This window comes from Stomoxys calcitrans, chromosome 2 (assembly GCF_963082655.1).
Source record: "Stomoxys calcitrans chromosome 2, idStoCalc2.1, whole genome shotgun sequence".
In the NCBI taxonomy this organism is placed as follows: domain Eukaryota; kingdom Metazoa; phylum Arthropoda; class Insecta; order Diptera; family Muscidae; genus Stomoxys; species Stomoxys calcitrans.
This window is the reverse complement of record NC_081553.1, coordinates 162264869-162280698: the sequence shown is the minus strand read 5'-3', so window position 1 is coordinate 162280698 and position 15830 is coordinate 162264869.

Genomic DNA, 15830 nt, shown 5'->3' with positions numbered 1-15830 from the left:
CAATCTCACCAAGCAGAAATTTTTGTTCCCGTATGCCCCGATGCTATACAAATATATGGCAAAATTCATATTGTATAAGTTCCCCATAGTATCGTACTCCTATTTTTGTTTACCTACCCTCCAGTTTGCAAAGGTTATTTGTCTTGCAGCACGCTATACTAACACATAAATATTCATACGCACATAGATGTTTGTGTGTGTGTGTGTGTGTGTATGTATGAGTTTGTTTGTGTACATTAATCCATTTGGACAAAAATGCTGAGGTTTTGCCAGTAGAGCTCGAGCAAATAGCAAAATCACAGACCCCTACGTACACTTATTGGTTGAAGACCGTATCAGGAGTTTTATAGGTTCGGCACAAAGGATGATTTTCCGGCAATAATATTGAGCAATGGTCGGGATGTAGGCCATTATTTCGTTATCTGTTCAGTGGGCTCAGCCAAGAGAGATAGGGTGATGGTGTCCCTTTCTGTTGAGAAGTGAAGATGTGAAAGAATGGCTTTTGGTGCCTTCTGTTGCCTATTTTATTTATGATTTGTTGGTTTAGACGTTGAGCTGTAGTGCTCCTCAGTATTTGGAAGCAGCCAAGACGACAATGATGATAGTGATTAAAATTTTGTATTTCGATAACTCTGCTGTATCAGCAGAACATCTCGAATGCATGCCATTGCTTCTGTCTGCTGCCTCTGCGGCGCTGTCTGTTTCCTGCCTGCAATCATCTTCTTCGTAATGACGATGATGATTCGGCCAGGCCCAAGAGCAACACACAATGGTGTGCGTGTATGTGAACCATTTTGCTGTATTATCCATTCGCCTGTAGAGCATAACGGAAATTACAATTTTGAAATTGTTTTCCTGATGATGGACAGGACAACAATAAATTTTTTTGTTTGTATTTCTTTAAAATGCAAACATGTTCCATGCTTCGCCCTAAAATCAAACAAAACAAATCTGTTCCCGCTGTGCTGCGCCCAGACCAGCCCAAACCCCCCCCCAACCACCCTCTTGCAGGACACTAATGATTGTGTGTGTGCGCGCCCCTATGCCATCCATCCCTTCTATATTGTCTAACAGTACTGTTTTCTTGTGTGCGCCCACCGTTGGGGAGGTGCTGTGTTGTGAAAGTAAGCACCAGTAAATGTTTGCTTTCATATTTTATAAACAAGTACGGAGAATAAGAATAATAAAGAAAAACGTAATTTCCAAAAGTTTGTCAAAGATCTTATCATATTTTTTTTTCTCAGTACGAGTATTTTGTTTCATTTTTTCCTTCATACGAATTTTTTGTTTTTGGTATCTTTGTCACAATGTTAATGGATATTCGTACATGTATTTGGACGTGTGTGCCTAAGACCGCATCATGGGAATCGTACTTGTTTTTTGTCTCCCTAATATACGACAACAATCATTCTACTCACTCTTAGCTTATTTGCATTGCTTGGGATAAAAGTTATCCGAAACACTTAATTTAAGAATGTATTCATTTAGCCGTTGCTTGGTTTTGGTTCCAAAACAAATTTTTCACTTTTACAAAAGGTTTCTATGGAAAGGAGATTCATGGTGCCAGCGAAAAAAATATTAATGCAATCGCTTCCACTGACTGGACGTTAACTAAAACCAGTTCAAATGGATGAAAATTTGAGTTATATTGGGTCATTTGATTTATATCACAAGTGCATGGTTTCATAGTTTGCATGGCTAACCGATAAACATTGCCCATTGCCCTATTGCCTAGGAACCTCAAACTGGAAATATTATACAGCTTGTCAGGTCAAGCTAAAACATTGCGGTAATATGAGAAGTGCGAATGAAAAAAACCCTATGGTGCACAGTGTTTCAATATAGAAAAATCCTGGAAATATTTCTATCATATTGAAAAGATTGAAGAGATTTGCGGCCCCCAATTATGTGCATACTCTGGTCTCTGTGTCAAATAAATGTGTCGAATAAGAATATAAAATCAAGAATGTATGAATTTGACATATTTATGGCTAGAAACTCCAGCTTCTTTATGATTGATGTTTGTTTTACATTATTAAAAGCACCTTCAATGACAAGAAATGCTACCCTCTGAAATCTCTGTGTAGGCAAGTAGGTCGTGAAGGGCTGTTTAAGTGGACTTGCCCCTTACTATATGCATTCTGTTGCCTTGACAGGCGATCTCAAGGGATCTTTGCCTTAAGATATGTAAATCTATGGCTAATAGGACGAAACTCTTATGACCTATATGTCCCCCATCCAGATACATACGACATGGGGATAGAAGCAGAGTATATCCCCCTAAGCCAAGGAGTCAGTCAATTGGACATCAGGGGCTGGCGACATAAAGAACTCCAAACTTTTTGTCGTCCATAGGATTTTCGACTCGGACACAATTTCCTTAATAACTTCCGACAAATGCATATCAGTGACAACATCCTCTGGCACCACGCTGTCCGTTGGAGAGTTTCCCGGGAAATGTAAGTCAACGAGTAGTTCTAGTATTTCCTCGCTACCCATTTTCCATATATTCTCCGATTTCTGAGTACATTGTTCCGTAATAGGTTTCGAGGATAGGACCTTCCTTAGCCAAGAGGCTTCAGATTTTACCCCCACTGAGCTGCAAATTTCTTCCCAGTATTTGTTCTGAGCTTTTCTCAGCTCGCCCTCTCATTTTCTTAGCTCAGCCTTATAGACGTTCCGATCGTGTGGCGCCTTTGTGGCTCTTGCCCCGTTGATCAACCAGTTCTGGGGCGGTCGCTGGGATTGGCTCCAGGACATGTTGACACAAGCCAGTCATTCAGGGCCTTTGTGATTCGCACTTCCATTATATCTATGTCCTCCGCCGTTCCTTTTCTGGTCTAGAAGTGATAGTCGGGCAGAATGTGTGCCGAAATTTGTTCCAATACGACTTTTTGCTGTTTCCATCCTCTCCAAGTATAGACATTGTCTATACGTTCTCTGAGTTCTGAATATATCCCAGTGTAAAATTTTTCGCGGATGGAATCTTTCTCAGCCTAGAGGCCTCAGATTTATCCTCCACGGAGATTCAGATTTCCACCCAGAATTTGAACTGAGACTTTCTCAGCTTGCCCTTTTATTTTCTTAGCTCATCCCATGCCACATCCCAATCGTGTGGTATTATTGTGTCTTTCACCCTGTTGAAGAGTTTTCTAGACCAATCAATTCTGGGGTCCTCCATGGCGCTAGCTATTTGCCAGTTGGCTTGGCTCCAGAACATGCTGATACAACCAAGTCATTCAGATGAATCGTGATCCGCTTAATCACCATGTTTATATCCTGCGAAGTTTTCTCTTCCTTTTTTGGTCTAGAAGGGATAGTCGTGTAGAGTGCTTGCCAAAGTTAATCCCAATCCACCTATCTTTTGTTTAGTCGAGAAATCACTTCTGCAGTATTTTCTCAAAGGCTGAAGCTAATAGATTGCAACTTATAACAAATTCGATAAGCAGCTCACCCCTTTTGTTGATATCCCGACTTTCTCATATCTGGTGATGTGCATTAGCATCACTTCCTCCAATGAGGCGCTTTTTCCTTGAAGAAGCAGTTACTTACGGCTTCGCATCTCTGAACCATGTGTCATCTATAGGAAACCTAGCCAGTAATAAGACTTTTTATAGACTTTTTCCGTTTGCAACACATCGAAATATCCATTTCCAACCTCGTAAAGTATATATATTCCGTCCGTCTGTCTGTTGAAATCACTCCACAGTCTTTAAAAATAGAGATATAGAGCTGAAACTTCGCACAGATCTTTTTTTTTTTTTTGTTCTTAAGCAGGATAAGTTCGAATATGGGCTATATCGGACTATATCTTGATATAGCCCCCATATAGAACTATCCGCCGATTTAGGGTCTAAGGCCAATAAAAGCCACATTTATTATCCGATTTTGCTGAAATTTGGGACAGTGAATTGTGTTTGGCCTTTCGATATATTTCGTTAATTTGGCCTGGATCGGTCCATTTTTGGTTATAGCTTCCATATAGACCGATCCTCCGATTTAGGGTCTTAGACCCATAAAAGCCACATTTATTATCCGATTTTGCTGAAATTTAGGACAGTGAGTTGTGTTAGGCCTTTCGACTTCCTTCGTTAATTTGGCCCAGATCGGTCCAGATTTGGTTGTAGCTGCCATATAGACCGATCCTCCGATTGAGGGTCTTAGGCTTTTTGGGACAGGAAGTTAGGAAATTTGGGACAGTGAGTTGTCTTAAGGTTTTGGGCCCATAAAAGGCGCATTTATTGTCCGATATCGCCGAAATTTGGGACAGTGAGTTTAATTAAGCGCCGTGACATACTTCTGCAATTTCGCATAGATCGTGAGACATTGAGTTTAGTTAGGCTCTTCGACGTCCTTCTTCAATTTTGTCCGCCCAGATCGGTCCGAATTTGAATATTACTGCCATATATACCGATCTCTCGATTTACTGTTTTCGGCCCATAAAAGGCGCATTTATGTCCGATGTCGCAGAAATTTGTGTTAGGCTCTTCGACATTTTTCTGCGACTTGGGTAAGAAAAAACTAGTAAGAAAAGGCACCTACTCCACCGATCAATACATTAAACCTATGTTGAAATATAGTCAGACTTTAATTTTGCATACCTATTGAAAAACTGAGTAGAACCTTGTAATTTTTTTTCGATAGGACTTAAATGGTTGCTACTACAGACTTTAAGGGCCATATCGGAGATATATTGGACTGACTTTAATGAAATTTAGCACACATGCAACGACGTAAAATAAAACACCTATCGCTAAACTTGACATGGCTATATTAATCATTCTATTTTATTATAACTATTATATCCACTATTATATCCATAGTATCGATTATATTTTGTTCAGGTCCTGAGAATTCATATACAAGAAAAACAAGCTTTTTATAGGATTAAGCCCCTAAGTTGGAAGATCGCTCTATATGAAGCATATTTGGTTCGGATGTCGGGGGGCGTAAAACTATTCACTTTTATGGGCCTCAGACCTTTAATCGGCAGAACGGTCTATGTGGCAGATATAACTAAATATAGTCCGATCTGAACCATATTTGGGTCGGATGCCGGGAGCTTAATGTTTCAGATTTCAGAGAAATCGGGTAATAAATAAATCTTTCATCGGAATCGGACCCTTTATCGGCATAACGGTCTATATGGCAGCTATAACCAAATATGGTCCGATTCGGCCCGTTCAAGAGCTCAACTAACTGGAGGAAAAATACTTATACGTCCGGACAGATACACGGACATCATTAAGTCGCTTTCGAATTTTACGACGATTCGGAATATATATCGTTTTTAGGGTCGGAAATGCAAATTTAGATGTGTTGCAAACGGAATAACTTTTTATACCTACCACCATAGAATAGGGGCTATATACATTAAGCCGCTATTCTATGGTGGTAGGTACAAAAAGTTATTACAAATTTTTTTTGGGGTTCAAAAGTTACAGATTTTTGGCCTATAAAAAAACAGAATCACTGTGCGTTATTTGGAAATATTTTGATGTTTTACCAGAGATCTAGTCGTATGTTTAAACCCACCATCATACGATAGGGGTATACTAATCTAGTCATTCCGTCTAAGACCCCAAAAATTATATATATTCTTGATCATTTCGACGTTCTGAGTCGATCTAGCCATGTCGGTTCATCCGTCCGTCTGTCGATAGCAGTCGAACGCGTAAAGCTAGCCGCTTGAAACTTTGCACCTATATATTTTATCGATTAGATCGTTGGGAATCGCAAATGGCCCATATCGGTTTAAATTTGAATATAGCTCCCATATAAATCGATTTCTCGATTAGACTTCTTGAGCCCCTTAAAGCCTAAATTTTTGTCCGATTTGGCTGAAATTTTGCATGTAGTGTTCTGTTATGACTTGCAAAAACTGTACCAAGAACGGTTTAAACGGTCTCATGTAAACTGGTCTCTTGATCATTCTTGTTCGTTTCCTAGAAGATTTAATTTTAGCTGGTTTGACAGAAGTTTATAAATATATTTTATATACATTTTTACCAGAATCCATGGTGGTGGGTTCCCAAGATTCGGCCCTGCCTAACTTAGCACGCTTTTAGCCGATTACTGGCTTATGTTTATGTCCGCAGTGGCATGGGGCGGATTAATATCTGCACCCTCTTTTCAACCTAACCTAACCTACTAAGTAAAATAAAGTCTTTACTGAATAACTAATATTCCCATAATCCGCATAATATATAATGTTAGCATCTCTGGGAGAACTACTGTAGAATTAAGTCAATCAATGTAAAGTATACGTCCCATGCTTTCACCAAACGTAGTCGACTACATGCACCTACTAATCGCTACATTTTTTTAAAATTTTTTTTTATATTTTGTAGGCATCTTTGGTATAATATAGACGAATGATTTATACATGAGCGAGCTTTTCTTTTGGGGCTCTTCAGTTGTGGTGTTCCTTGTGGGCCTTCGCAAGGTCAACAGCTGAAGGAGGTCAATGGGTATAAATCCTGGAGTTTGCGTAGCAATGTACTTAACCCACATGCAATGCCTTGCATATGGCTATCGTTAAATAAAGGGTGATTTTTTTGAGGTTAGGATTTTCATGCATTAGTATTTGACAGATCACGTGGGATTTTAGACATGGTGTCAAAGAGAAAGATGCTCAGTATGCTTTGACATTTCATCATGAATAGACTTACTAACGAGCAACGCTTGCAAATCATTGAATTTTATTACCAAAATCAGTGTTCGGTTCGAAATGTGTTCATTCACCGTAACGTTGCGTCCAACAGCATCTTTGAAAAAATACGGTCCAATGATTCCACCAGCGTACAAACCACACCAAACAGTGCATTTTTCGGGATGCATGGGCAGTTCTTGAACGGCTTCTGGTTGCTCTTCACTCCAAATGCGGCAATTTTGCTTATTTACGTAGCCATTCAACCAGAAATGAGCCTCATCGCTGAACAAAATTTGTCAAAATTTGAACACATTTCGAACCGAACACTGATTCTGGTAATAAAATTCAATGATATGCAAGCGTTGCTCGTTAGTAAGTCTATTCATGATGAAATGTCAAAGCATACTGAGCATCTTTCTCTTTGACACCATGTCTGAAATCCCACGTGATCTGTCAAATACTAATGCATGAAAATCCTAACCTCAAAAAATCACCCTTTAGTTTGCGAAGAATATAATGTTACAAATATATTTTAATGCATAAAATGTTAACTAACACTATATAAAATAATAAAGTCTGTAGATACTTCATAAAGAAAATAATTTTATGAGCTTTCAAAAATCCCTAATGCTTAATATGATGTGGAATATCTGACTTACAAGCCACTTTATGATCTGCAATACCAGGTTCGAGTCTCCACCCGACAAACGTTGAACTTGGTTTCCTACTTCATTAAACTTATTTAATTTTTCTTTCTAATTACAATTTGCATTTTTTGTTAGTCTTTCGTTATAGAGGTCTCAACACTTTTTGTCTAATTTAAGTTTATTGAAAAATAAAGAGAAACAAACAAAAAAGTTGTTGAGAAAATGTAGGTGTTATTGCGTTATTCATCATTTGATCATCATTTTGTTAATGATTACAAAATGATGATCTAACTATTTGTATTTGATCTCATATTTGCATGTGTTTGGGGTAAATTTGGATTTAGTGGTATATGGTATCAAGTATAATTTAGTAAAAACAAGTAAAAGCGTGCTAAGTTCGGCCGGGCCGACTTATACAGGGTGGCTGATGAATATTGCTACAATGATGAATATTGCTACATTTTTTTTTCGGTGTATGGAATACATTTTTCTTTTATTCATGTTAAATTAAATTATTAAATTAATTATTAAATTATTATTAATTAAATTAATTAATTAATTAATTAAATTAATTATTAAATTATTATTATTAAATAGAAAAAAAGTTATTACATTTTTTTTTGGTAGCGGCTTTCATCAGCCACCCTGTATACTCTCCACCATGGATCGCGTTTGTCGAATTCTTTTCCCGGCATCTGTTCTTAGGCAAAAAAAGGATAAAAGAAAAGATTTAGATTTTCGGACCACAATTAAATTATTGTATATGTTGGAGACCAGTGTAAAATGTCAGCCAATTCTAAAAAGAATCGCGCCATTTGGGGGCTCAAGAAGTAAAACAGAGAGATCGATTTATAAGTGAGCTCTATCAGGCTATAGACCGATCCAGACCATAATAAACACGAATATTGACGGTCATGAGAGGATCCGTTGTACAAAATTTCAGGCAAATCGGATAATAATTGCGACCTCTAGAGGCTCAAGAAGTCAAGTCCCCAGATCTGTTTATATGACAGCTATATCAGGTTATTAACCGATTTGAACCTTATTTGGCATATTTGTTGAAAGTCATAATAAAATACGTCATGCAAAATTTCATTGCCAAATTGGATAAGAATTGCGCCCTCTAGAATCTCAAGAAGTCAAGACCCAAGATCGGTTTATATGGCAAATATATCAGGTTATGGACTGATGCGATTCATACTTGACGTAGTTGTTGGATATTATAACAAAACACGTCGTGCAAAATTCCATTTCAATCGGATAAGAATTGCGCCGTCTAGAGGCTCAAGAAGTCAAGACCCAAGATCGAAACATCTCATGCCAAATTTGGTAGAGATCGCACCAAAATTGCGGCTCCTACAGCTTTAAAAGACATATCGGATGAAAGATATATATGGGAGCTATATATAAATCTGGACCGATTTTTCAAAATCAATAGCGTTCGTCCTTGGACCAAAAAAGACACTTGTGCAAAATTTTATGAAAATCGGACAAGAAATAGGACCTGTACCTTGATTACAAGAATACATGGACACACAGACAGTCGGACAGACGGGCTAAATCAAATCAGGAAGTGATACTAAGTCGATCCGTATACATATCGATGGGTCTAGCTCTTCTCCTTCTTAGCGTTGCATACAAATGCACAAATCTATAATACCCTGTACCACAGTGGTGGTACAGGGTATTATAGTGTTAATAAAAACTATTTGTTTTATTTTAGATATTTAGAGGCTACGGTTGATATAATTAAAACAAAAAAATAGTTTTTAGCAACAATTTCAAATCCAATATGAATAAAACTTTGAAACCAGCAAAAATTAAAGCTTCTAGGAACCGAACAAGGATGATTGAGAGACCGGTTAACATGGGAGCTAAATCAGGTTAAGAAATGATTTGGACCGCATTTGCCACAGTTGTTGGAATTCGTAACAGAACACCGCATGCAAAATTTCAGCCTTGTAACGACTCAAGAAGTCAAATCGGGAGATCGGTTTATATGGGAGCTATATCAGGTTATATACCGATTCGAACCGTACTTGACACAGTTATTAAAAGTCATTAGAGAACAATATGTGCAAGATTTCAGCAAAATCGGACGAAAATTGTGGCTTCCAGTGGCTCTGAAGTCATATCGGGAGATCGGTTTATATTGGAGCTATATCAGGTTATAGACCGATTTGAACCGTACTTGGCGCAGTTGTTGAAAGTCATAACAAACCATTATGTGCAACATTGTTGCTGAATCGGACGAAATTGCGGCTTCCGGGGTCTCAAGAAGTCAAATCGGCACATCGGTTTATATGGGAACTTTATCAGATTATAGACTGATTTGGGCCGTAATTGAGACAGTTGCTGGAAGTCATATCAGAACACTACATGCAAAATTTTAGCCGAATCGGACAAAACGTTCAGCTTTTAAGGGATCAAGAAATTAAATAGGGAGATCTGTTTACTTGTTACTTGTTACCCACGACCTACGTCAATAATAAGTGTATGTGCAAAATTTTAAGCGCCCAGCTTTACTTCTTTGAACGTTAGCATGCTTTCGACAGACGGGCGGATGGACGGACGGACGAACATGGGCAGAACGACTTAAAATGTCATGACGATCTAAAATAAATGAACTTTATGGGGTCTTAGACGAATATTACGAGGTGTTGCAAACGGAATGACGAAATTGGTATACCCACATCTTTTGGTGGAGGGTATAACAATTTTTATACCCTCCACCATAGGATGGGGGTATACTAATTTCGTCTCAGACCCCATAAACTAAATATATTCTAGATGACATTTTATGTCGATCTTACCATGTCCGTCTGTCTGTCGAAAGCACGTTAACTTTCAAAGGAATAAAGCTAGCCGCTTGAAATTTTGCGCAAATATTTCTTATAGGTGTAGGTCGGTTGGGATTGTAGATGGGCCATATCGGTCCATGTTTTGATATAGCTGCCATATAAACCGATCTTGGGTCTTGACATCTTGAGCCTCTAGAGGGCGCAATTCTTATCCGATTTTGCTGAAATTTTGCTGACGCATCTCGTCGCAACTTCCAACAACTGTGCCGTGCATGGTTCAAATCGGTACATAACCTGATATAGCTGCCATATATACCGATCTTGAATCATGTTTTCTTGAGTCACTAGAGGACGCAATCCTTATCTGATTTGGGTGAAATTTGTACAACAAGACCTTCAACATACTTGTCAAATATGGTCTAAATCGGTCTATAGCCTAATAGAGCACCCTATAAAACGATCTCCCCTATTTGACTTCTACTATGGTCTCCAACATTCATTCCATTATGGTCCGAATCTGACCATAACTTGATATAGCTCCAATAGCAGAGCAATTATTATATTTTGTCCTTTCCATTACTTTGTTTGCCCAGAAAGAGACACCGGGAAAAGAACTCGACAAATGCGATCCATAGTGGAGGGTATATAAGATTTGGCCCATCCGAGCATGCTTTTACTTGTTTTTTTTTTTTTTTTGTTATTCTTTTTTTGCCCTCCACCATAGGATGGGGGTATACTAATTTCGTCATTCTGTTTGTAACACCTCTAAAACGCCACAAAGTATATATATTCTTTTTCTTCCGTCCGTCCATCTGTCTGTCGAAAGCACGCTAACTTTCGAAGGAGTAAAGGTAACCGCTTGAAATTTTGCACAAATACTTCTTATTTATGTAGGTCGGTTGGGATTGTAAATAGGCTATATCGGTCAACGTTTTGAAATAGCTGCCATATAAACCGATCTGCGATCTTGACTTCATGAGACGCTAGAAGGCACAATGCTTATCCGATTTGGCTGAAATTTAGCATGAGGTGTTTTGTTATTACTTTCAACATCTGTGCTAAGAATAGTTCAAATCGGTCCATAACCTGATATAGCTGCCATATAAACCGATATGGGATCTTGACTTCTTGAGCCTCTAAAGGGCGCAAGTATTATCCGATTTGGCTGAAATTTTGTACAACTGCTTCTCTCATGACCTTTAACATACGTGGCGAATATGGTATGAATCGGTTTATAGCCTAATACAGCTCACCTATAAACCGATCTCCCTATTTTACTTCTTCAGCCCCTAAAGTGCGCAATTCTTATTAGATATGGCTGACATTTTACACAATGACTTCAACTATTGTTTCCAATATTCAGTTCAATTATGGCCCGAAATGAACCATAACTTGATATTGTTCCAATAAGATACCAATTATTTTCTTTTATCCTTTGTTTGCCTAAAAAGAGGTACTTTGGAAAGAGCTCGACAAATGCGATCCATGGTGGAGGATATATTAGATTCGGGCCGGCCGAACTTAGTACGCTATTTAGCGCAAAAATAGACGAGTTATAAAGAAAAAAAAAATACTTTAAAATAAAACTATTCCTTAACGGTATACGATAGAATGGTGCAATGTTTGTCAAGTTCTTTCTGCAGAATTCTAAGTCATGAAAATCGATCCTGTAGATCAAAGTTTGAAGTTGGTGAATGGAGAAGGTGGTCAACTTTGACGCCATGTGTTAAAGATATATACCAACAACTCAATTTCCCTGAAAGCCTACGGGCTCCTTTAGAAGTATTTAGAAAATTGTTTCCCGCTGAGATCAACAGATTAAAAGTTGTGGACTTATTTTCAAATTTTTCGCCATTTGGCCTACTGTGCGTAATAAGTTGTAAGAGAATCATCACGAAGAGTTCCCAGCAGGCCGCGTCGTCAAGACGTATTTAAAGAAGAGTGCATGACCTTGTTAAATCATTGAAGTCATAAAGCCGACAGCCCGTACAAATCGTTGGTGACATTTTCATACAGTTGTTGCGAAAATCATGCATGATATTTAAAGCCACATAGTAAACGAAGATGTCATCATGTCTCATGACAATACAAGGGACAGGTCTGTTACGATGTCCTTTAGAGAGCGCCCTTTTTCGAAGAAAAAATTTAATAAAATTAATTTCTCACAAAAAAAAGTAGTGATGACTTGCTCGAGGACACGGTTAGTGAATCCGTCCACAATCAAATTTTATTTAGGACATGTTAGCAGATATGCCCTATCGGTGACAAAATTCAGATTGTCTTAAAGAAGTCCTTAAAGACAATGTCATGATAGACGTTCGAACTGCTGGGTTATTAAATCCTCCGCACACGCAATTTCTCATACAGAAGAAATATTGCGTAAAATCTTTGAGAAGATTATTTTATTTAGTGCGATCACGAATCTATGAAAAATGTTTGAAGGGAGCTCGAAGTACGAAAATCTGTCCAACTGGTACTGTAATTCAAATTGTTGATGGTCAAATACCAATCTTTACTTTAATTGGCTATGGCAGAACATTTCTCCCATCAGCCAAACCTTGAATAGCGTTCCAAGCGTCTTGATTTTCTGCGCTCCATCTATAATCTCTGACACCAAGTTCCGAGGTGTCTCTCAACAAATGCCACTCAAAGACGTTATTTCGAAGACATGCATATAGACAGATATACGGATATCGTTAACTAGGTTTTGAATCTTACGTCGATCAAGAGTATATATAAATACTTTTTAAGTTCGAAGATGACTATTTCAATGCCTTGCAAGTAGAAACACAAAATTAATTACCATCTTTCGAATCGGTATAGCTAGACAAATTTATAGGATTCACTGTATCATCAGTGTAAAAAGATGTGTCAATGTGCGAGGTGTGTTTTCTTTCAGGATGGCTCAGGGACGTGTTTACTGATTATTATTTAAACACTATTTAAAGAAAGTGTGGTGTGTTGTGGCATTAACTTTCATTTGAATCTCGAAAGTCAAGAGGCACACACACCAACATTTGCACGTTTTGAAATACCCATAGGAATTTCAGCAAACATAAACACACAAACAAGCTCACGCACACACTCCTCCTCTTTGTCATAAACCTTTCACAATTTTCTACTTCGGTGTTCATCGGAAGTGGGAAATTTTCTCTTTGACCGGTAACAGCGTTTCAAAAGTGACAAACAGAGAGTTTCAGTTTCTCTTATACTGTTCAGCAAAAAATTAACAGCGAGTGAGAGGCAGCAATGTTAACGACCTTTAAGTTTGTTGGTTGTAGGTCAATCGAAAACGATTTCACTTTGAAACATTTACTTGTGTTTCTGTCGGATAATGCCTAAGTACTCTTGTAAACTTTTAGCATAGACGGAGTTATTTAATGCGAAGGGGCAAAGGAAAAGCAACGTGCTGTAGCCGCGCACCCATTTTGGGGCCAACTGCCCGTCAAAACATAGAAATGAGATTGCTCACGGCATGCAATTTATTTCAAAAATGCAAATAAAGCTTAAAATGGTGTTGTATATTCAATATTGTCGTTTTTTCGCCAATCAATTTAGATATTCATTTCGGAGGGATTTTGCGCAACGCTTGCCGAAAAAAATAATGTTGTATAAATTTTGTGCTAGCAATGTTGATAATAAATCTGCATTCTTACTTGCAGTAGATTATGCTGCACATAATGCTGATAAATCCGACTTAGTGTACTACGGGAGAAGAATGGGGTCAGATTTATTGGATGTTGCAGTTCATTTCTTTGAGTATAAAACAAAAATTTACTTCTAAAATAATCGTTCACACAATGTGTTCAGCTGTGAACTTTTACCTCCGAACTCTACCACTATTGCTTTAATGATTACTTCAAAATGTTTGTTTTAATAGATTTCCGGCCATAAAGGAGACTTCAAACTAAACAATCAAAATAAAAACAAGTAAAAGCGTGCTAAATTCGTTCGGGCCGAATCTTATATACCCTCCACCATGGATCGCATTTGTCGAATTCTTTTCCCGGCATCTCTTCTTAGGCAAAAATGTATATAAAAAAGATTTGCTCTGCTATTAGAGCGATATCAAGATATGGTCCGGTTTGGACCACAATTAAAGTATATATTGGAGACCTGTGTAAAATGTCAACCAATTCGAATAAGAATTGCGCCCTTTGGGGGCTCAATAAGTAAAATAGGGCGATCGATTTATGTGGGAGCTGTATCGGGCTATATACCGATTCAGACCATAATAAACTCGTATGTTGATGGTCATGAGAGGATCCGTCGTACAAAATTTCAGGCAAATCGGATAATAATTACGACCTCTAGAGGCTCAAGAAGTCAAGATCCCAGATCGGTTTATATGGCAGCTATATCAGGTTATGAACCATACTTGGCGCAGTTCTTGGATATCATAACAAAACACGTCGTGCAAAATTTCATCCCAATCGGATAAGAATTGCGCACTCTAGAGGCTCAAGAAGTCAAGGCCCCATTTATATGGCAGCTATATCAAAACATGGCCCATTTACAATACCAACTGACCTACACTAATAAGAAGTATTGGTGCAAAATTTCAAGAGGCTAGGTTTACTCCTTCGGAAGTTAGCGTGCTTTCGATAGACAGACGGACGGACATGGCTAGATCGACATAAAATGTCGCGACGATCAAGAATATATATACTTTATGGGGTCTCCGACGAATATTTCGAGTAGTTACAAACAGAATGACGAAATTAGTATACGCCCCATTCTATGGTGGAGGGTATAAAAAACATTCGTCAGGGACGAATCTTGGAAACCACCACAATGGATTCTGCTAAAAATGTATGCAAAATAATTTTAGTTGAAGAACATAATTTTATTCTACATACAAAACTTATGTCAAACCAGCAAAAATTAAAGCTTCTAGGAACCCAACAAATATAATCGAGAGACCGGTTTACATGGGAGCTATATCAGTTTATAGACTGATTTTAACTCTATTTGGCACAGTTGTTGCAAGTCATAACGGAACACCACATGCAAAATTTCAGCCAAATCGGACAAAAAAAAAAAAACACTGAGGCTAAATCTCAATAAGTCAAATTGGGAGATCGGTTTATATGGGAGCTATATTAGGTCATAGACCGACTAGGACCGTACTTGGCACAGTTATTGGAAGTCGTAACTGAACACTAAATTTCAGCCAAATCGGAAAAAATTGCGGCTTGTAAGGGTCAAGAAATCAAATCGGGAGCTTTATCAGGTCATAAACCGATTAAGACCGTACTTGCCATAGTTATTGGAAGTGTAAAATTTCAGACTAATCGGACAAAAATTGCGTATTGTAAGGGTCCAAAAAGTCAAATCGGGAGATCGGTTTATATGGGGGCAATATCAGGTTATAAACCTATTTGGATCGTACTTAAAACTGTTGTTAGAAATCATTACAGGACAATACATGAAAAATTTCATCCAAATCGTATGGCTTTCTTGGGCTCGGCTCGACGTTCTGAATCGATCTAGCTATGTCCGTCCGTCCGTCTGTCGAAATCACGATAGCGGTCGAACGCGTAAAGCTAGCCGCTTGAAATTTTGCGTAGATACTAAGTATGGACGTGGGTCTATGGGGATTGCAAATGGGCCATATCGGTTCAGATTTGGATATACCTCCCATATAAACCGATCTCCCGATTTAAAATCTTGAGCCAAGGGAAGCCACAATTTTTGTTCGATTTGGCTGAAATTTAGCATATAGTGTTT